This window comes from Protopterus annectens, chromosome 7.part0 (assembly GCF_019279795.1).
Source record: "Protopterus annectens isolate FY-2018-M chromosome 7.part0, PAN1.0, whole genome shotgun sequence".
NCBI classification, from domain to species: domain Eukaryota; kingdom Metazoa; phylum Chordata; order Ceratodontiformes; family Protopteridae; genus Protopterus; species Protopterus annectens.
This window is the reverse complement of record NC_056739.1, coordinates 1,920,543,262-1,920,567,064: the sequence shown is the minus strand read 5'-3', so window position 1 is coordinate 1,920,567,064 and position 23,803 is coordinate 1,920,543,262.

Genomic DNA, 23,803 nt, shown 5'->3' with positions numbered 1-23,803 from the left:
CACATAGGTGGTAATCCAGTATGTACGGAGAAAGTTATTATGGCCCTGTGGACACAGGTAGATAGTAAACTCTTCTTTGATGATCACATGGCCAAAGTGTTTAGACATTCCTTCTATGTAGCTCACCTAATGTCACCTAATGTAACCCACTTTGTATAGTCTGATGATGTCACTATCCTACAAATATACCTGTGGAAAGGAGAACTCACAGTAATGTGTATAGTGTGTTATGTAAATGCGTACTGCTGTAGTATCCTAAAGTAGTTAGGTAGGGGTTTGAATCCTGCACTTGACAAGTGTGTGTGGTCTCCTTGAGGAGGAGCAACCTTTTTGGAGAGTAGTAAAACACCTTAAAAGTGGTATACTAATCTTTGTCAAGTCTGGTGATGTCACCATCCTACAAATATACCTGTGGAAAAAAGACCTCCCAGTAATGTGTATAGCGCATTGTGTTAAAGCGTACTCCTCCACTATCATGAAGTAGTTAGGTAGGGGTTTGAATCATGCACTTGACAACTGTGTGTGTGTGTGTAATCACCATGGAGAGGAGCAACCTTTTTGGAGAGTAGTAGAACACCTTACAAGTTGTATACTTATCTTTGTCAAGTCTGACCATCCTACAAATATACCTGTGGAAAAGAGACCTCCCAGTAATGTGTATAGCGTGTCGTGTTAAAGCGTACTCTTTTAGTATCATGAAGTAGTTAGGTGGGGGTTTGAATCATGCACTTGACAAGTGTGTGTGCATATTCGTGTGTGACCTCCTTGGTGAGGAGCAACCTTTTTGGAGAGTAGTAAAACACCTTAAAAGTGGGATACTAATCTTTGTCAACTCTGATGATGTCACCATCCTACAAATATACCTGTGGAAAAAAGAACTCCCAGTAACGTCTATAGTGCGTCGTGCTCATGCACATTTCCCTAGTATCATGAAGTATTTAGGTAGGGGTTTGAATCCTGCACTTGGTGAGTGTGTGTGTTCTATGTCTGTGACACTGTTGGTCAATGTGTTATGGGTTTTGCTTTTACTACTGTATGACATATCAATATGACAACAGTATGCGCATTGCACATCTGAGGTAGCTGTGTGGCAAATACATATACATACATGTGACCTCAATTATTGCATGTGTGGGAACCCTGCTTTCTCCAAGAACATGTCTGTCATCTTTGCCAGAGTGTGCTGCTGCTTTCCAGACCTTAGGTCACATCTGTATGCTTGTGACAAGGCCAGCCACTGCAGTGATCCCTGGCCTAGGTCATCCGTGTCACACACACTCATTATGGTTTCTATTGAATTGTGTGAGTGAGGGTTTATGGCCAAGGTATATGTCAGACCTGTTCAAATGCAGCAAAGTCTGTCAATGATGGCTATTCATTATAGGTGTACAACAACCTTTGTAGATATGCATGCAGACCCCTTATTGCTTATGTGATCTACCGAGGGATTTCAAAATACCTTTGGAAATGTGATTATCAAAGGAGAGATGATGTAACACTTGGTTGCGTGTACGCATCAGTACCTGTTCATCATGTTGGTGGCTACTACCTATGCGGTACTGTGGGGATACTATGTTCCGTAAAGGTGGATGACTATGCTTTGTTTGGCTTATAGCTTTACAGCATGGGTTTGATAACAGGTATCTGTCTGTATGATACCCTTGTGGAGGATGTGTGTGTCATCTGGAGAATGCATTATAGGCCACAGTATGCATTACCAGATGTGGACTGACATATCTCTACTGTGATTGCTTGTACTTAAGAGAGCTATATGCCAAACAGGAGTGGTCTCAGTAATGGGTGCAGGTGAATATCACTGGTTACTGGCATAGTATAGTACCTGAAGGATCCAAATGTTACTATGTGTCCTACATCTGTGTGTCAGTTGTAAAGACATCATCTAACGATTGGTTATGGTCAGGCTGTTGACGTTATGTTTACTAACAGAATGCAAAACAATGGCAGATAGTAACAGCATTACCCACAGCACAGTGTCAAACCATGTCATACACACATGTGTAGTCAAGTTCCGAAATGTGTGTAGTACAATGCATACTGGCCACCAATAGAAACTATGGAGTGTTACTGTGTAATACAGGGCATGTCACCCTGCCCATGTGTCCACTATGCATGTACATGCAGACAGTGCACCTCCACCATGTTCACAAATGTACACCTGCAAATCTGTGCTACACACATCCCACACATACTGTCCACTCTCTAACACATGCTGCCAATACTACACACATCAGCCAAGTGTCACGTGGCCAAACAATACACTATTGGAACTAACCCTGGTGTAAACAATACTACATTGACAATCATAGCCTGCTCAGCTACACCTTCAAGCATATCATTACACTCTACTGCTGACAACATGCTAACATTGCTATACTGCTATAAAGTCACCCTCTGCATCAGCACCATGGTAGCCTGTTCCTGCATCAATGTTACAGATGACAGGAGGTGGCACAGGTTTCATCATATGCACAGGGGGTGTTGTTGGTTTGCCAGAGGCCTACAGTGAGCCATACAATCGACGTGTGTGTGTGTGTGTGTGTGTGTGTGTGTGTGTGTGTGTGTGTGTGTGTGTGTGTGTGTGTGTGTGGGTCAAGAGTACTGCTATGGGCCAATGTTGATGTAATGGGTGTGGGTATGTGCTAGACCTAGGTGTCTGTTTTATATGTGTGTGTGTCTGCATGCACACAGTTCCACCATGTGGCTGCCATATATGGGTATTTGTGGGACAGCCACAGACTGTACCTGCCAGGCTTTACAGATCACTGTCTCTGACCATGGATACGGTATCTGTGCCTGGCAGGGGTGCTACTGACACTATCAGGTACTAAGCCAGACTGTGCTTTCCCCAGAGGTAGATGGATGTACACTGGACCCAGGTCCCTCCTGGGACTGTCCAGAGCCACGTGCAAGTGATATTCTAGGATGTTCTATGGACAGCCCACCTCCAACATTGCTGAGGCTAGTACTGGAACTACGGGAGCGGCTATGACTTGAGGGACATCCACGGCAACTGCCAGCTGCTGATGTTGCTGGCATATGTCCACGTAGATGACTCAACTGTCCCACACTGTCGTGACACATGGACATGACATTGTGGAGGATATCTAATGTCTCACCCCAACGTCTATCAGTGACCTCAGTGTAATTATGGATGGCACACCCGCTAGGTCATGGATACTGTCAATTACAGTGGTGTTATGTGCCCTCTGTGCCCTTAGTCCCTGTCTGGTGTACTGTTCCATACATGCCTGTGCCTCCCTGACAGCCTGGAACATGCGTGAGGTTGTAAGACCTGTGGAACATCTGCCAGTGGCATTATGAGCAGCAGTGCTCCGACGAGAACCCCTGGACATCTGCCTATATGGTACCCTTCCAGACATCAGGGTATGGCTGCTGTGTCAGGATGCATGTGCCATAGATACCACACTGCCCTGGCCAATGCTGACTGTACCCTGTCCCTCAGCTAAGGACAATGGTGATGGATGTATTGGCAGTATGACTGTGTGCGTGGATGGGGTGGACACTTGTGTACTGTTGATTGGTGGCCCAATGACAGACCCTGGCAAATATGCCTGTGCCTCAACACACCTATCATCATTATCACTATTTTGCTCAGTGACATCAGTTTCCCTGCTGCAGTGAACCAGCCCAAAGTCAGCACCTGTGAGTGGAAGACAGGAAACGCACTTTACGACCTGTACATGATGTCAGCACACATGCACACATGCACACATGAACATGTGCACACATGAACACATGCACACATGCACACATGCACACATGAACACATGCACACATGCACACATGAACACATGAACACATGTACACATGTACACATGAACACATGCACACATGCACACAAATGCACTCCGCACTAAAACAGACACACAGACACACACACACACACACACACACACACACACACACACACACACACACACACACACACCACCAGCAATCCAGAACATACTCAGTAGCGGGTGATGGTGGGGTACAGTATCACAAGCCAAACAGTTATATCACACATCCCAGCATGCAGGACGTGTGTTGCTCAACAGCATGCAGTGCAAGTGTAGACAGCCCTTGCTAATAACAGTATACATGGCTTTGAAGCATGTGTGTTGTTGTTCAGTGATTGGCTTCACCCTGGAATTCAATGTGTACATGGACACAACATTGCTGTGCAAGTATTAAATGCTCTGCAATGTCCTGTGCACCATCACTCAGAGGTATACATACCATGGCTGGATGTGTATCTGTGTGTCACATAGATATCCATTTCTGATTAGAGCATCTGTGTCTTTAGCAGATAATTTTGGACACAGGTTTAGCACATGCATGCTATGTATACATACAGGATGAGAGGTGGATGTATACCTGATGGAATACCATTGCTCAACATAGCCATTGTTTAGTGGTTATGGTGAGTGTAGGACATATTGTGGACATGCCAGTGTCAGCCATGACATGGCATGCTACAACACAACTTAAACATTAAACATCACGCATACACAGTGTGTGTCATGTGACCTATACACTCAATAGCATTACAAGACATATATGTGTCACTTTGTACAAATGGTGATTGCCATGCATATTGTGTATAGGTGCATATGTTTGCACATGCACAACATTGAGGTGAATAGCAATTAATGCTATGTGTAGTACTGTGGTCACTGTAACTGGATGGGGTGTAGTACCATGAGCCATCATCATGCAGCATCATGTGGTCACTCAAGGCTACTAATGTGTGCCAGCCCGGCACATACCATGCTGTACTGGAACTGTAGTACCATGGCTACATTCACCATTTCACAGACAGTTGTTACATGGGTTTGTAAGGTTCCCAGCAGGGGGCATTGCCTAACATGAATGTGTTATGTGTTGAAGAGTGTCACACAGCCACATGAGAGGCCTTTACCCCTCAGGTATGTTATGTGTGCTGTGTGGATGACATTTGGGATACTAGAGTGTGACCTTACAGCGGGTGTCTGAATACATCATGTGTAGCATGTTAAGGTGTACTGCGTATGACAAAGTTGTGTATGTTGTGTGCATGTGTATCGACTCTGCCTATCCAATGTCCATCACAGTGTTGCCACAGTTGTGTGGGATGCTCTGTGTATTGCATGTGTTTTAGGCAGCTACTCACGTTACTGGGATGTGCATAGTCTCACAGCAAACATTCACAGCATGCATTATGCATAGGTGTGTTACGTGTACTTGGCCTATACCTCACCTATGACATGCACATTTAATTAGCAATATTAAATGTATAACACACTTACCAGCATGGGTCTGCTGCCTTGCTGTCACACCAGAGGGACCTACAAGGATATGAGACAGTGTGTCAGAGGCAGCTACTGTGTGTTTGCAATCTTACAGTAGTACAACGGTTGACAGTAACAGGCCTACAGATTATATTCCTAATTAGTAGTATTGCACAACACTAGCCACCACATCTTCTAACTACACAGTACACATCTCACATAAGCATGCTCTACCAATAGAGGTAACAGTAGTCTACAGCTATGCCATGTTACCTGCATGCTCCATGTCAACTTGCTGGGTGGCTCCAGCCTCCATGATGATACATGTTAGTTGTTGTTGTTGTTGTTGGCCAGGAGCCACCTGGCTCAGGAGCAGCTCCTCCACTCTGGTGAGGGGGGTGGATGGCTACCCCACCACCTGTGGCAAGCTGTTATCTACAGATATCAGACGCATGCTGCCGGACATGTCTAATTAAATCACTGCAGTGATGGCGCACCTGCTCATATGTCCGGTTATGCATGCCTATGTCATTTACCCTACGGACAAGATCTTGCCACAGTGCAGTCCGCTCATGCTGGTCCTGGCTGGTTCTTGAGAACAGCAGGGCATAGTGCTGCACCAGGCTTGTTGTAATCTGTTCCTCCTCTGTTGGGCTATAGATGGTATTATGATGGTGGGCCATGACCCTGGAAGACAATGAAACAATATGTGTGAGTAAGTCATGTGGCACACTTAACATTCTAAAGTACAGATATCAATTAACTGCCATATATAGCAACCTATTGGCTGTCAGAGGATACACACTTTCATTACCACATATCAGTGCTCAACCCACAACTGCCTGACAGTGCCTGGCACACTCTATATATCAAACCATGTTTTGCACAGCAACAAAGATAAACCAGTATGTAAGACTATACAACAGTACATGGCACACTGTATGTGACACAATGCACCACCTAGTCACAGGAGGTATATATCAAGCTAATGCATCAAGAAATATCTAATCCATTGCAATGATTGTAAAGTCCAGTTACAGTATTGCCAGTATACCACACTAGTCGTTGATGGCAAACCCCTGCCTAACATATGTGCACATTCATTAATATATGTGGCATACTGCTGTACTAGACTATACATGTTGCTAGATACGCACTTATATCCTGTAACACACATATGACCGAGGCCATGGTACAGGCATACACACAAACACATCAGACATACATACCAGACACAAAGGTATGGCAACCCAGATGACCTTTACCTGTGTACCATACAGTACTGTGTGTCAGTAGTTACAAAATATTATGCCTGAGGTATGTAACCTGTGAGGACTACAGGGAACACACAAAACAGTGGTTCCAAGAAATGTGGACATACACCATACTTTGCTGTTTAGGCATACAGCTTCAGGTAGTACTACAGTTCATACAGGAGTTGGATTCACCAGCAGTAACACTCAATAAGTTTACGTGTAATGCTTTAGCCTACAATGGGACACCCCAGTCGACACCAAGGGACGACGTCAGACTGTATGGCATACTGCTTTTTCTGCCTAGCAATTGCATACACATATTTTGCTGGGATCACAGCTAGGACATATAATACCATGACAGAAACAGTTTCCCACTAAGCTATCACACATATACAGAACTCTGACACATTCACCAACACATTCACCATCACACTCAGTCAACCTCACATAGCAATTATTGCAACAAGTACATGTGGGTGTGTATCGGTTCATAGGTAGGTAACAGGCTATTGGCCCTAGGGACTATAGAAGTCTAGCCATATGCTACCCTGGCCTTTGGCACACAGGTAATTTAATTTCACGTGGCCCTGTCAAGCAGAGCCACAGATGTGATTCCCAGGGTGTATTTCCTATCTCCCATACAATCACCAGGATTAATTATGATGACTGCTAACTAGGAGCATTGTTTGCTATTGATAGGCAGTTTGTTCCAGAGTATAGGATGTCCCGGAAATGGGAATCTATCCCTCCAGTATGTGCTGTTTATTGAGGTCACAAGGTTTAGGTCCCTAGAGCATGTAGCTCATAGGGATTGTGATCTGTTTACGTGGAGCATGTCCACCAGCTCTGGGTTTGACATAGCTTTGTATGTTAGGCAGAGGTCACCTCTGGGTAGGCGGTATGTGACACAGTCTAGCTGTGGTTTTGTGAGGTGGTCTGCATAGGCATCTGTTTGAGGCCAGTATTACTCTTTGTGAGGTATGTCTGTGTCCTTTCCAGTTGCTGTAGATGTCTTGTGAGGTACATACCACATGGAGCATTGTACTCTATAATGGGTTTTATATGTGATGAGTAGAGGGGAACACTGACCTATATTTCCCTGGATGACACACCTTTTGTGATGACTTGTACCACGTAGACAGATGACATGACTAGTTTGGCACTGTGATTATCAAAGGGGAGACTACTGTCCACCTGTGTCCCATGGCCTCTTATCACACCTTCGATTATGTGACTACCACCTATGTGGTAGTTAATGGGTACAGAGTTTTTGCAAGAAGGGATGCCAATCCAGTGTCAACATTGAGCTTCAGTCCATGGCTTTGTCACCAGGCATCTGTTGCAGTAAATATGACCCTGTCTCTCTCTCTCTCTCTCTCTATATATATATATATATATATATATATATATATATATATATATATATATAAATATGTATACACACACACACACACATACATATAAACATCCATTGGTGTACATATAGATATATATATATAGGCACATATACAGTCTACCTTTCATGGTGGGGATATCAATTATGTGAAGGTTGTGAGGTATACAGTTATGTCATAATATCGCACAGTGTTGTGCGGAATGCATTGAAGGTGTTCTCAGCCCAACTTCATTGCAGTGCAGAGGTTAACATTGTCGCCTCACAGCAAGAGGTTCTCTGGTTCGATTCTCGGCTGGGGTGCCTTCTGTGTGGAGTTTGCATGTTCTCCCTGTGTTCGCGTGTTTCCTCCGGTACTCCGGTTTCCTCCCACATTCCAAAGACATGCATCTGGAGCATTTCTCCCCGGGCCTCCGCTGAAAACAGGCTCTGTGGAACCTAGTCGGACTTTCCCGGTCAACAAATGTTAAATAAAATAAATAAATAAATAAATGTAGCTTTAGCCGGCCTCACTGGCTGCAACACTGCAAACCTGACGAATCATACCCACAGCGTTTAACCACCACATGTCATATACCAACACTGTATGCTGTCTTGTTTGCCACACACTACAACCTACATAGAAATATGCACATAACAACGTTCAACAACATATATATGTCCACCCTTCACAAACAGTTGCAGTATGTCCCTTGCACTATGCACATGTACAGATGCTAATATATCTGACACAAACAGATCTCTCCATATGTGTGTGCCATACACACACAAGGTCCACACTGTTGTAAGTTTGTGTACCTCACGGCTGACCTGTTGAGCCTTGCTGCAACATGAACTGGTGTCACATGTGAGCACACAGTAATATTAGAGGGTGTATATATAGCTGCAAATGCTAGATTAGCATACTAGCCTGGTACAGCTGTTGCCACTGCTAAGCTACACATTAATATGACTATCATGCATTTGTTACTCTGTGACATCCATGTTTATATAACTGTATGTGCTACTCCCCCAAACAGACATTGTACACACTACTGTACAGAACACAGATAACATGGATCAGATGTTTGACATTTAATGCTGAACTACATATGTCACAGTCATATCCCACTGCACACAGCTGCACACTGATTTCTCCATGCCAGTAGTTATGCAGGGCATCTGTGCATAGATACGTACTGCTGCCACATATGGATGATTCAAACTATGTAGAGTACTCTTTAAAAACATCTACTACATGCCAGTAAATACATAGCTGTTACATACAATTCCTTTGTATGTGTTTGTATTTCTCAGTTCTGTGTGTTTTGTAATTAATTTTTTTATATATCTTATTTTTTTTCAAGATATATTTTTTTCAATATAATTGAAATCCAAAAACGTACCACGGAGCCCTTGTACCAGCAACAACAAGTAGGTAGTCTTAACGAATTTATTTATCACAAACGTTTTCGCCGCACAAAGGTGCAGCTTCCTCAGAGAAAACAAATTAACAATGAGGTAAAAGTGCACGCCCCTTTTATACAAGGCAAAAGGGAAATGACAACATAGTAGGGTAAAACTCATTGTAGTAATTGGTAAACAAGTACAAGCCTTCACAAAAACAACTTGTTCCTCAAAGAGAATATGCAAACATTAATTCATGTTAGTAATAACCATTTCAAAGTGTGGAATGTTACCAAAGAAATAAACATAAAATTAAAAATAACATATTTAAAATTCTTAAAATATGTGAAAGAAATCATAACGTTAAAGTAAAAATTCAACATAAAAAGTCATTCAAATAGCAACTCATAAAAAAGTAAGTATAAAATGCAGAGAAGTAATGGTAATCCATTATAAGTATAAACCATAATGAGCAACTGTGTACCTTAAAGGTATTATTGTGTAAACAACAATAATACCTAAAATCTAGGCAATATTTAACAAGAGAAGTGCTACAACAAAGGCACGTCACATGAAGTCAGAAACAAAAAAATTGTGTATATTTTGGAAAAAATCTTTATGTATGCATAAGAAAGTAAGGAATACCTACAAAGGGGGGTACTACCTTAAATAACTCCTCAATTTGAGTACTGCTGAGATGTTACAGTTTTCGTTTAAACCCGGGTAGCAAAATGCATCTAAACGCAGTTGCCACTCCAGTTCACGTACTTCTAAGAGTAGAGTTATTGGGCCTCCCCGGATGTTATTGGTCACTTGATCTATGGCCATAAACGAGAAAGAGTGCCCAGGGTGGTTGGCAATGTGTTTAGCCAAAGCGTTAACGTCAGAGTTTTTCTTAATTGCATACATATGCTCATAGACACGGTCCCTAAGTCTGCGATCAGTCTTTCCCAGATAGAATGAGGGACAGCAGTCACAAAGAGCCAGGTATACAACTGATCTACTTTCACAGTTGAGTGGAGCTAGGCTTTTTTATGGGTTTTTTATGGGTTTTTGGGAAAAGAACTTACTTTTTTCCAGTGAAAGGATGCAGACAGTGAAATTTTACACACGTTACCTGGATGATATTTTCATCCTCTTCCATGGTAATGACACAGAAGCCGTAGACTTCCTACAGTTTCTAAATGGTACTACTGACTTCTTGAAATTCACTTCTAATTTTTCACCTTTAGAAATCGATTACCTCGATGTAAAGTTGAGAAAGGAAGGGAACACCTACACATCTTGTGTCTACAGAAAGCCAACTTACTGTAATTCGTTCTTGCACTTCACAAGCCACCATCCCTTCAAACAAAAGAAATCTATTGTGAAGGGTCAAATGGTTAGGGCTGTTAGAATGTGTAGTGATTTTGACACCTTCCAGAACGAATGCACACTTTTGTGTAACATGTTCCTTAATAGGGGTTACCCGAGGAATCTCATTGATGAAATTAGGCTTGAAGTTACAGCCAAAAGGATAAACGGGGTTTATAAACCTATCTTGCAAAGCCATGCACTACTTGACCTTAGTTCTAATAACACACTACTGTCACCCATTGAGGGTTCCCCCTCTCCTAATGACATCTCCCTGACCAACCATGCACGCGATTTTGCCATTAGCTACGTCCATACATTTAGTCTCAACACTCAGAATACCACTGCATTGATTAAGAAAAACTGGCAATTTATCTTGGGGAGTCCTGGCCTCTCTGAGAAATTAGGCCCCTGTCCTAATTTTGTCTTTAAGAGGAATAACAATCTTAAGGAACTTTTACAGAGGGACCTAACTAAAAAAACCTTTAACAGGCGTACAGGGATGTACCCATGTGGTTTTTGCAACTGGTGTTATAAAATGAAGGTAGGGCAGACCTACACTATAAGGGACAGGAAGTTTTTAATCCAAGCTCCACTCAACTGTGAAAGTAGATCAGTTGTATACCTGGCTCTTTGTGACTGCTGTCCCTCATTCTATCTGGGAAAGACTGATCGCAGACTTAGGGACCGTGTCTATGAGCATATGTATGCAATTAAGAAAAACTCTGACGTTAACGCTTTGGCTAAACACATTGCCAACCACCCTGGGCACTCTTTCTCGTTTATGGCCATAGATCAAGTGACCAATAACATCCGGGAGGCCCAATAACTCTACTCTTAGAAGTGTGAACTGGAGTGGCAACTGCGTTTAGACGCATTTTGCTACCCGGGTCTAAACGAAAACTGTAACATCTCAGCAGTACTCAAATTGAGGAGTTATTTAAGGTAGTACCCCCTTTTGTAGGTATTCCTTACTTTCTTATGCATACATAAAGACTTTTTCCAAAATATACACAATTTTTTTGTTTCTGACTTCATGTGACGTGCCTTTGTTGTAGCACTTCTCATGTTAAATATTGCCTAGATTTTAGTTATTATTGTTGTTTACACAATAATACCTTTAAGGTACACAGTTGCTCATTATGGTTTATACTTATAATGGATTACCATTACTTCTCTGCATTTTATACTTACTTTTTTATGAGTTGCTATTTGAATGACTTTTATGTTGAATTTTTTTAACGTTATGATTTCTTTCACATATTTAAGAATTTTAAATATGTTATTTTTAATTTTATGTTTATTTCTTTGGTAACATTCCACACTTTGAAATGGTTATTACTAACATGAATTAATGTTTGCATATTCTCTTTGAGGAACAAGTTGTTTTTGTGGCTTGTACTTGTTTACCAATTACTACAATGAGTTTTACCCTACTATGTTGTCATTTTTTGCCTTGTATAAAAGGGCGTGCACTTTACCTCATTGTTAATTTGTTTTCTGAGGAAGCTGCACCTTTGTCTTGGCTAACGTTGTGATAAATAAATTCGTTAAGACTACCTACTTGTTGTTGCTGGTACAAGGGCTCCGTGGTACGTTTTTGGATTTCAATTGTTCTTGTCATTTGCATTTGCCTGTTTTTTTTTTTCAATATAATGTTTTTTTTCAATATATTATTTATTTTTCAATATATATTTTTTTCTTCAATATATTATTATTTTTTTCAATATTTTTTTATATCTTTTTTTTCTGTTGCTGTTGTCTGTGTGTGTCTCTCTCTCACTCTCTCTCTCTCTCTCTCTCTCCGTACCTCCAATGAAATGATTGCATGTGTGGACAGCAAGTACAGCCTGCTTTTATAGGTATCTGCACATGTGCATGTGATGGCCTCTGCACCAATTGGTGGCCACCATTTGTCAATTGCATGCAGCCTGCTGTATGGTACTTTCAGTACTCCCAGTCATAGCAACCCAATGCTATAAATTGCTAAGTCAGGTAGGCATAGCCCTTTCAGCTTTCCAAAGTGGGGACCATGCTTGTTTGCTGTGGACACCATTGTGTAAGTCAGAAGGTTGGTATACTTCTTATATCTGATGCTAGGGGTGTAGCCAGTGATTTGAATGTTGTACTCAGATCTGAATGTTGCCACTTCCAGTACACAGTTGTCAGTGTAGAATTGTACTCACCCCTACAAATGCTAACACAAGATACATGGGAGTATGTAATTTCTTTTCAACTTATACAGTTAGCTGCCATACATACGTAGTTATTGAGATGTTTTCATTTGGCACATGAACTGTTTGTGAACTGCTATACTGTGAATATTAATGTACTGACTTCTGCACAGTTTGTGCTTTTTTTTGGTTGACATTAGCACATGATGCTCATGAAAACTGGGCAATTCCAGTACTGAGTATGCCTACCTACATCCTTGTTGGACCTTGAACACACAGGTATTTTGTAGAATTGGGTGGGGATTGTCCTGCTGTGATACTATGTGGGGGTTGTAAAGTGCTGCTGTAACATTATTTCCTGCTAGAATGGCTGGTTCGCTTATCACAGTCATGTAATGCAATTCCACAACTGCTGGTAAAGTTCCACAGAACATGTTTTGTGTTATGGCATTACTATTTTTCCTTTACATTCACTCATTCTGATGCATGATATATATATTTCAGCAACAGCCTGCTGTATACCTACTGTGGCTTAGTGGTACTTCATGCAGTCTAGTGTGCCCAAGGTCTGGGGTTCGAGACTGACAGTAGTGTTTTATTTTGCTGCTGAGCAGAACAAGGGCCCTCACATGCAGGGTGACTAAGGTACTTTTAAGCAGTTGTAAGCGAATTTGCGTGGGTTTGCTTGAAGCTTAGCAATACTTAGCTAAGAGCACACAAGCGCACGCCCGCGCAGACCCACTAACGACTGCTTAAAAGTGCTTACTCCCGCTAACCCCCGCGCTCATTTCTTTGAAAGAAAAGAAAATGGGGAGATAGGAAAGTGGTGAACAAGGGGCACAAAGAGGGAAAGACAGTAGGGAAAACAGCTAGGGATGTGCAGGATGGGTGTAGGGAAGGTCCATAGCTGCCCATTTCTTTAACAGCAACAGCTGTGCATATACTAGAAATTTGGAGGGAAATTTGAAACCTTCCACCCCTGAGAGATGGGTGAGGACAACAAAGTATGTTGTACTGCCAATTAAATTTCAGTTTATGTGTCTAGCGGACATGTGTGCAAAATGGGCAGCTATGTATGGGGTGTAATTTTTTTGTGGGAGCAGATTGCCCTTTCTTTTCTCAGGTGAGAGTGGAATGTGGGGTAGGGGTAGTAGGTATATTTGGGGAGGTAGGTTGGGGAGGTAAACAGACAAGACAAACAAGATGCATACAGGGGCGGAATATGACACATGGGGTGAGTGAACACCATTGATGGGGAAGGATGTTTGGAAATCGCAAGCCCATGAGGCCACAGATGGCAAAAGTGGAACTGAGATCCCCACCCATGGGCAGTCACCACTGCTCCTTCACATCCCAGAGGGTGGCTGTGCTGGGGGCTGTGTAGGAGGGACAGGCTCACCCATGAGTCATGCCACTTGTGCCTCGAGGTGGCATAGAGGGTCAGCGACTGAACGCTGGATCTCCCTATGCACCACAGCCTGGACCATTCGGAAGGTGATAGGTGGCCCTACTCCGAACATGCTTGCATGGGGGGATGAGCCCCATCCCCTGTAGCGCTTCCACCCAAAGGTGGCACAGGGCCAACGGAGGAGTAGGTCTCGGGCTGGACACCAGACCTGCTGGTGCCAGGTGCCATCGCCAGCTGAGGTGGGACAGGTGGGTCCACTGAGACCGGCCTTCCCATACGTTCTATGTTTAGGAGGATTTAATGACAACATGGGTTGGTAACAGCCAACAGCATTCCAAATTAGTTGTAACAGCATGCAGTAATATTCCCATTAACCCAAAACACCAGAGTTCAAACAGTTGAACAGCAAGCATATCACATGGATATATAGAACAACAGTGGACATTCCAACAGCATGCAGGATTGATTGGTGGCAATAGGCCACCAAGATTGTGGTGTTTGAACAGGGCACATGCATCAAAGTAAATGCAGATATTTATAAACCAATAGGACATATGTCCCAACAAATGTTTTGAGATTAGACATACCCATTGAGGTGTGGAATTGCGTTGTTTATGCACATACAGTAGGGTGTAAAAAGATACCTCCATTAACAACTTTTATGTACTTATAGTTTACACTACATTCCTATTGACTGCAGGTATATATCCCCTACATGTATTATTACACTAGGCAAAGTCCATTAAGTTGTGAAATGGGTTTTGCTAATTCCTTATATACCTGACCTGTATCTGACATACAAACTGTCCAGGATGCAGATGTTACTGCTACGTATTTATGTATTTTATTTATATTTATATATTTACATATCTGGATGTGTTCAGGTGATATTATCAGTTATATTTTACAGCCCCCTACATTTCTAGCAGCACACTGACATTTCTGGGGAACACATTAACAAGCTACTTGTGTACCAGATTTACCTATACATGCCAGTCATTAACCAACAGTTGAGGACTTTATATATGCTTCACAGCTACTGCCACTCCTTCATCCACTTTATATGGGCCTGCCCAAGTGTGGGTTGACAGCGCTTAATACAACAGTACTATTTATATAATGCAAGAGTACAACAACATTTCGAACTAAGTGACACGGACACACTCCAGAAAGTATACCTTTATTAATTACATTACACACTTTTCTAGAAGCTCACTCATTTATTTGATATTACAGTGCATGCAGAAGACTTATTCAAGACGTATTATACCTTGATTAATGGGTTACAACACTCTTTTTCTGTCTCTCTCACTTATTTTATATAACAGTGTATGCAGAATAATTACTAACCTACCTGGTGGCGCAGCCTTAGCAGCCTATCTGCATAAGCTTGCTAATTCGCAGCATGGACACCTGCAGCTGTGAAGTAAATGAAGTGATATTGAGACATATACCTATCCATAATATCGAATACAATAGCAATTCTTACATACTCCATTCCATGGCTACCTACTCAGTAGTGGGGCATTGTGCATCCCATGGGATTCCTGTATCCATTGGTTCAATTGGTCCTGCTTGCATCTCTTCAGGTCTGCATAGTGGTGTCTGACCTGCTCACCAGTCCAAGGGACGCCTGTGACACTGGTGAGATCATGTGCAAGATGGTTCCAGGCTTCCGCTTTGTATTCAGTGCCCTGGAACTGGCCCTGCAGGAGTCTGGCATCATGATTATGGACAAGGAGCCAAACCATCACTTTTGACTCCTCAATGCCCCACCGTTGTGCTCGAAAGCGAGAGCCCTCTCCGACACCAGCCATGCTGCCTGCAGACGGGAGCTACAACAAGTTATGGCAAGTATTCCCACCTATGGAGCTTAAATATGCCTCATTTCCCACACTTATTTGTGATTGGCCAGATTTGAAAATTTTCAGCTGAGTGCACACCTGCTTAGCACTGAGTAAACTTTGATTAATATGTATATGTATGTTGACAGTGCATGGACAGCAAAAGCTGTCATGGCTTAGTGATTCAGTACTGTGATTATGGTGCACAGTATCCTGGGTTTGAGGCCTGTCATTGCTTTTTATTTTACTACTGGCCTGACCGGCTAGGAGGTGTGGCTGTGTTTAGCTGACTTTGCTTAACTTTGCCCAACATTGCTCGACATTGCCCGACATTGCGCTAGTTAGCGTGGTGTGCAGCTTCGCGCAAACATGTTTTGTTTCCGCTAGTTGGCGCGATACGCAGCTTTGCGCAAAGCCATTGCGCTAGTTAAAGCAGTGCTAAGCTATGGGCAATTATTCATAAATGTGCTTAATACTGGTAAATATTACTTAGCAGTGCTTCACATTGTTTAAGATACATTACTTATGCATTGATCAGTATGCATGACCATTTCACCTTCTTATATATATATATATATATATATATATATATATATATATATATATATATATATATATATAAAATATCGCTCACTACTACATAGGCCATTTCAATGCAGTTTACTAAAGTTTAAAAGGTAAATGTCAGGAATTATTTTTATGCACAGATTTCCTACAGAAAATGGAAAGGGGAGTGGTGTGACTCGAACCGGGAATGCCTCCTCTTTGTGTGAAGGCTCTACTACTACACTATTGCTATTTGGTTTAATTTGCATATAAGTGGTTTATTATCCTCTTCGATATCTAAACTGCTAAATGTAGCTAAGCAATGGGCAAACCCGCGCACACACACGCAAATATGGGCAGCTATATCGGGAATAATAAAAAAAAAAAAGTTTTACATTTTATTATATTTGTACAGGGGTTTAGAATGTGGGAGAGTGTAGTGTTGGGGATATACACATTTGAGCGGACTCGCTCATGTCTGGTGACATTTTCAGATTTAGGCACTTGCAGGGGCGTGGATATTTGGACTGCTCGGCAGTCTGACACGTCCCCTGCACTCATGCACGCTCCATGTTAGCCTTAGAGTTGAGTCAGCGTGCCCTCATGAATATGCATGGCACGCTGACATCATACTCTTAGGCTGCAGTTTCCGTGTAAGACTTATTTAGTCTTACACAGAGGATTACTGAATCCCGGCCATGATTTTAAGAGCCTCTTGAAGCTACATTGCAAAGGAGACTATTCTTTATTTGACAGGTTACAACACTGGATAAACCTCTTACAATGGGTGAGTCTGCTCAGGCAGGTACGAAGGGGATTGAGCACAAGCATACCTCTAAACCAATTGGGCAAGAATTTTGGACAAAGTTAAAAATAGTGAGGAGACCAAGGCACAAAATTAGAGACTGATTTTACATTTATTATTTTTATTTATTGACATTTATTGACCTGGGAAAGTCCACTGGGTCAGAAAACCCATTTTCAGTGGAGGCCTGGCAAGAAAAGCTCCAAGAGTTATTACAAGACATGATGTCACATCATATGAGCAAGTATATACAGAGTGTACAAGAAACATCAGTTGCTATTATAAGCAAAGAAAGTTGTTAGAATAACCAGTTTTGCATTAACATGCATTTTGCATGAGTATGAAGACTGAAGCTCACATCTGTCATTATTTAATGATTTCAGTCCTCGACTCTGACAGAAAACCACAAACTTCATGTGAAGCATACCAAAAATACAAGTCAAAAATCTGGACATTCTGTGAGCATCCAGAGAGTTGAGCAGTATGGGCACAAGTGAAGTAGACATTGGGCCAGATTCACGAAGGTTTGCATGAAGTCTAAGAGTAGAGTAAGACTCCAGACAGCCAATATGTCTACCGAGCAATCCAGGAACAGCCGGCAGGGGTGTGCATGAGTGCTCCTAAAACTACTCTTGCACTGACAGTGTTATGTTATGCAAATTACTTCATTTGCTGCTGAAAGCTATGCAAATGAGGTAAATTTGCAATCCAGGAAACACTAACCTGTCTGAGTAAGAGTAGTGTTATTTGCAGGAATGTACTCCGTTGGTAACAGAGTACCGTTCTGCAAATAGCAAAACGGTGCTATGACAGCTCCAAATAAAGGATGCATCCAGTTTATGAAGCATACCAATGGCCAAATATAATGCCATTGGCATTATTATCTGTTGCAAAATAATAAAAAATACATTTTTCCCCGATCTCCAATGTTTTAGCATAGCGCAGCGCCACACAAACATGCAACACTCTAAAAACCAGAAAAAAAATAAAAGCCAAAAATAGGCATTTTATTAAAAATATTCTTCTGCCATGCAGGTGAATGGCAGGCTGAAGACAGCATGGCTACTGAGTAGTGGTTGCTAAGGGGGAAAGCACAGTCTGAGAGATGTAACCAAGCATTAGTTGGCAATCCTATGCAAATGAGGATAAGGATAGTGAATCCCAATTTTCCCTGCCATGTGAACCATGTCCCTAGAGTGTAAGAGTAGGATTAGGGGAGTAACAGAGTAGAAAATAGGTGACATCATGAGGGGGTATGTATCAAAGACTGTAAGCTTATTGGAGCAGAGTGGCATGTGTTTGCTGTAAGTTACTCAGGACTGGAAGAGGCGTGTCTACACTTGTCTTAACTGAAACCCAGAAACCAAAGGTGTACGCCATGGATATCACTAAAGTTTCTTGCAAAGATGCTTACACTGTGTGCACACGTGTGCGCACCTGTAAACCCGTCTAAGCCTGTGTGCGCATGTGTCCACCCATGTAAGCCTGTTTAAGGCTGTCTAAGCCTCTGTGCGTGCATGTGCACCTGCCTAAGCTTGTGTAAGCCTGTGAGCATGTGTGTGCGTTCATGTGCACGTGTTTGCACTTGTTTGCGCGGTGCAGCCCCCTGTGGAAACAGAAAGGGAAAAGGAAGGAAAAGAAGTAGTAGGAGGTTAAACAAGAAGAACTAGCAGAGCTGCCACATGAAATCAATCAGAATCAGCCAATTACACAGGTAGTACACTAGCCCAGCCCAGCACTTAAAACTGCAAACAACATCCCCCCATGTTTTTCTCAGAAACACTGCAACAATGCAGTCTACAAAGAGAAGTGAAAACTTAAAAAGCTTAACTGAGACAAAAAAATGTTAGGGGCTGCCATTGCTATTATAAGGCAACTTTTTTCAAGATGTTGAGGGTGGTGTCATTGTGAATGCTGCTGAGCAACCCACAGTGAGGAAACGGTGAAGAGTGTACAGACCCAGGGTAACCTACCAGGGGCTACATGAGCTGGAGATAGTGGAGTGCTATAGAATGGACAGAGACCTCCTGCAGCAAATCTTTGAGCTGTGCAGGCCATGCCTCACACACCGAGCCAACAGAGGGGAACCCATCCCAGTGGAAACCAAGGTATGTGTTAGCCTAAGAATACTAGCAACAGGTACCCTCCACAGATCAACTGGTGATATGATGGGGATTTCACAGGCATCAGCATCCAGGGTACTGCATCAGTATCTGAATGCCATGTCAGCACATGTTGGTGATCATGTATATTTCCCCAATTCCCATGAGGTATTGGCCAGCAATATGCGTCTCTTCCAGCAAATAGTGGAAAACCCTGAGGTAGTGGGTGCAATTGTCTGCACGCACATACACATCAAAGCACCAGCCAGTGTAGGGCCTACATTATCCACAAGGGCTTCCACTTCATAAACTGCCAGGTCATGTGCGATGCCCAGGGCATAATACTGAATGTGTGTGCTGGCTGCCCTGGAAGCTACCACGATTCCCATATCTGGCATCTGACACAGCTGTAGCAGACATATACCAATGGGGACATCCCTGACGGTCACCTAGTGTGGGATGCTGGATACACACTGGAGCCCTGGCTGATGACACCCATCAGAAATGCACACACACCTGAACAAGAACTCCATAATGAGGCACATGCACAAACACGAAATGTAATCGAGTGTGTGTTTGGGATGCTCAAGTCATGGTTCCGGTGCCTGGACACATCTGCTGGAGCCTTGCAGTACTCACCAACTACATGTACCCAAATTGTCATGGTAAGTGCCATGCTACACAATATTATCCTGCGAAAACAGCTGCAGCAGGAACAGCATGGGGCAGGGCCAAACAGCCCCCCCCCCCATTGCCAAGGCCTGCACAGGCACAGCGTGACTCAGAGGAGGAACAATCTGAGCCTGCCCCAGTAGGCAGAAGGAGGTGTGCCCAGTATGCCTTGGCCTTGGCAAAGAGGCAACACATAGCACATACACTGGCTCAGTAGGAACCCTGGAAATGATACCTCTCTCTGACTCGCACATAAAATAAAAGGGATGCCTAACTTGACCACTCTCCCAATCTCAAGAACCCCACTCAGCCTTCCTGAAGACTTTGGAGGATATGAAAGTATCACAAAATACCATCATACTGGGAGACTTCAACTACCCAAACATAGATTGGGTACATTATTCTAGCCCTAATACCCTAGCCCGAAGGTTCCTGGAATTCATAAATTCAAATGCACTGGAACAACTAGTCACCTCTCCCACTAGGGGAGATAATATACTAGACCTGATCATCAAAAACATGGGGACAAAATGCTCCACACTGGAAGTATACCCCTCACTAGTGAGATGTGACCACAAACTAATCACCCTGGGTATACATATCCCACCTCCACCCCAGCACAAAAGACCACAGTGAAAAACTTCTCAAAAGCAGACTTCACTCTTCTTAAGACTGAAATGGTATCCTTTAAGCCCACTGTGCCAGTGGATACCACATCCCACAATGCTGAATCCTTCACAAATGCTTTCTATGGACATCTCCAAGAATGCATGGATCATGCAATCACAAACAAATCCAAGTCCCTCTCCACCAAAGGTAAGCGTCCTGTCTGGTGGACCTCAGCCATAAACAAATTGTATAACAAACTAAGGAAGCTACTGCACGTCAGAGCAAAATCCCACGAAGGGAAGACATCTCTGATCAACATTAGCAGAAAACTATGTTCTCTCATAAAAACGTCCAAGGCCAACTTTGAGAGAAATATCGCTAAGGACACTAAAGATAACCACAAAGCCTTTTTCAGCTATGTTAGAAACCTGGGCGGAAACCCTCAGATATGCTCAGAGTTGGTTCACAACAACAAAAAATACACTGAACCCACAGATATTGCCAACATTCTGGCTGACAGGTTCAGTGCAAATTTCTCCCCTCCTTCACCCCCAAAAGAAGAAATACTTCTCCCAGCTGAATGTAATCTCCCTGTCATCTCAGATGTCCAAGTGAGAACCGCCCTAAACAAAGCAAAAAACACAGCATCAATGGGACCTGACGGTATCCCGGGTTGTGTGTTACGTGAACTCTAAGAGGAGCTAAACCCACACATAAAAATGCTATTTAACCTTAGCCTTACTTCGGGATATGTACCTGAACACTGGCGTACAGCAACAGTGGTCCGAATCAACAAGGGGGGTGCCTCTACAGACCCTGGAAACTACCGCCCCATAAGCTTAACCAGCCTGGTCTGCGAAGCTATGGAAAGAATCATTATGGAACTTATAAACAGAGACATAGGGGACCTACAGACACTTGACCCCACCCAGTTTGGCTTTGTAAAGGGTAGATCCTGCCTTTTAAACCTGGTTGACTTTTTCGAAACAGTCACTAGAGCCATTGATGAGAGCAAAGCAGTCCATACAGCATACCTGGACTTGGCTAAGGCCTTCGACACAATACTCCACTCAGGCATCATAGATAAGCTCAACAGCTTAAAAGTAAACCCTTATGTCACCAGATGGGTTGCAAACTGGCTAAAGGACAGAACCCATAAAGTTAAAATCGCTGGAGCAATGTCAGACTCAAAGCCAGTCACAAGTGGTGTCCCACAGGGATCTTTCCTGGGACCCCTCTTGTTCAGCATTTATTTCTCAGATGTTAAAGCAAACATGGGAGGGCTGGCTGACAAAGTTTGCAGATGACTGCAAACTAGGCGCCATAGTCGATACACCAGCAGACACACACATCCTAAAAAGGCCTCACAGAACGGACAACTGGTGCAGTCGCAGCCTTTAAACTAAATGCCAAAAAATGTATAGTCATCCCCTTTGGGAAAAACAAAGTACCCACAAATTATCACATAGACAGCAACCCACTGAGTATGGAAAAAGTAATCAGAGACCTAGGGACCCAAGTCGACAGTGACCTCTCATTTGACACCCACGTTGCCAAAATGGTTAGAAAAACATTCTACCTTGCACACCTCATCATGAAGGGATTCACATCCAGATCCAAGGATGTCATTGTACCCCTATATTCCTCCCTCATCAGACCCATGATTGAGTGCAATGCCCCATTTGGTATGTACCTCACCCGGCATTTGCAACAGCTGGAGAGACCACAAAAGTACCTCACCAAGAGGATCAAGGGTCTCCAACATATGTCTTATTCTGCCAGACTAAAGAAACTTCAGCTCTATTCAGTAGCATACCGCCTGCTCAGAGGTGATCTCTGCCTGACGACAAAGCCATGTCCAATCAGGATCTGATGGACATGCTCCACCTCAAAAATCCAAATCCATCAGGACCACGAGAGCTAAAGACTTAAACCTCGGCACAAGTATGAATAGGACATGCTGGAGGGATCGATTCATAACCCAGAGGCTTCCCATGCTTTGGAACAAGATCCCAGTTCGTATTAGGCAGAGCCCCTCACTGACTCTCTTCAAGAGAAATCTTGATGAGTGGATGGGAGATCGTAAGTTTACCCCAGGGGTCACATCTGTGTCACTGCTAGACAGGGGCACAGTAAACTAATTCTATTATATAAGGGGCCTTCATTGTGTCACTACTAGACAGAGGCACAGTATTCTAAATTTATTCTGTACATTTTTTGTACCATTTTATGGGGTGGCAAAAGCCACATCACTATGGCTAGGCTTACAAATGCCCCAGGGCAGATAGCCTAGTACTATACTATGAAACTATACTATGTTGGGTGTGTAAAATGCAGATCATGTCTCCTAAACCTGATAGATGACATTGAAGCAGTCACCAGAAATGTAGACAAGGTTAAGGTGGTTCGCACAGCCTATGTAGATCCTGCCATGGCTTACAACACCACCCCACACGCTGTAAATACAGATAAAAATGCTCCAGCCATACTCCCTTGCATATCGCCTACTCAGAGGTGTTCTCTGCCTAACATACAAAGCTATGTCAAACACAGAGCTGTTGGACATGCTCCACGTAAAACACTCACATTCCCTCTGATCTTCGGACCCAAAACCATGAGTGAAATAAAAAAATTCAAAAATTAGCGAGTAACACTGTGAGCAAAGTCAACAAGGCAGGCAGATAAACCTTAAAACAAAACATTTTAATGAGCACTTTTGGTAGAATCTGTGTCCTACCTTCATCAGACAAGAGTATTTATACAAAAGTGAAACATCTCAATTAATTAATTACTGAATTAAGAGGGTGCCTACTTGTCCTTAAAGAGCTACAGACTTCCTGTTGGTATTATATTGTACAGACGAAAACAAAACAGATAAAGGCAATACAAACCAAGTACTTCATTATTAAAAACCTATTATAAGAATAATTAATAACATATATTATTCATAAGTGATAAAAAAAT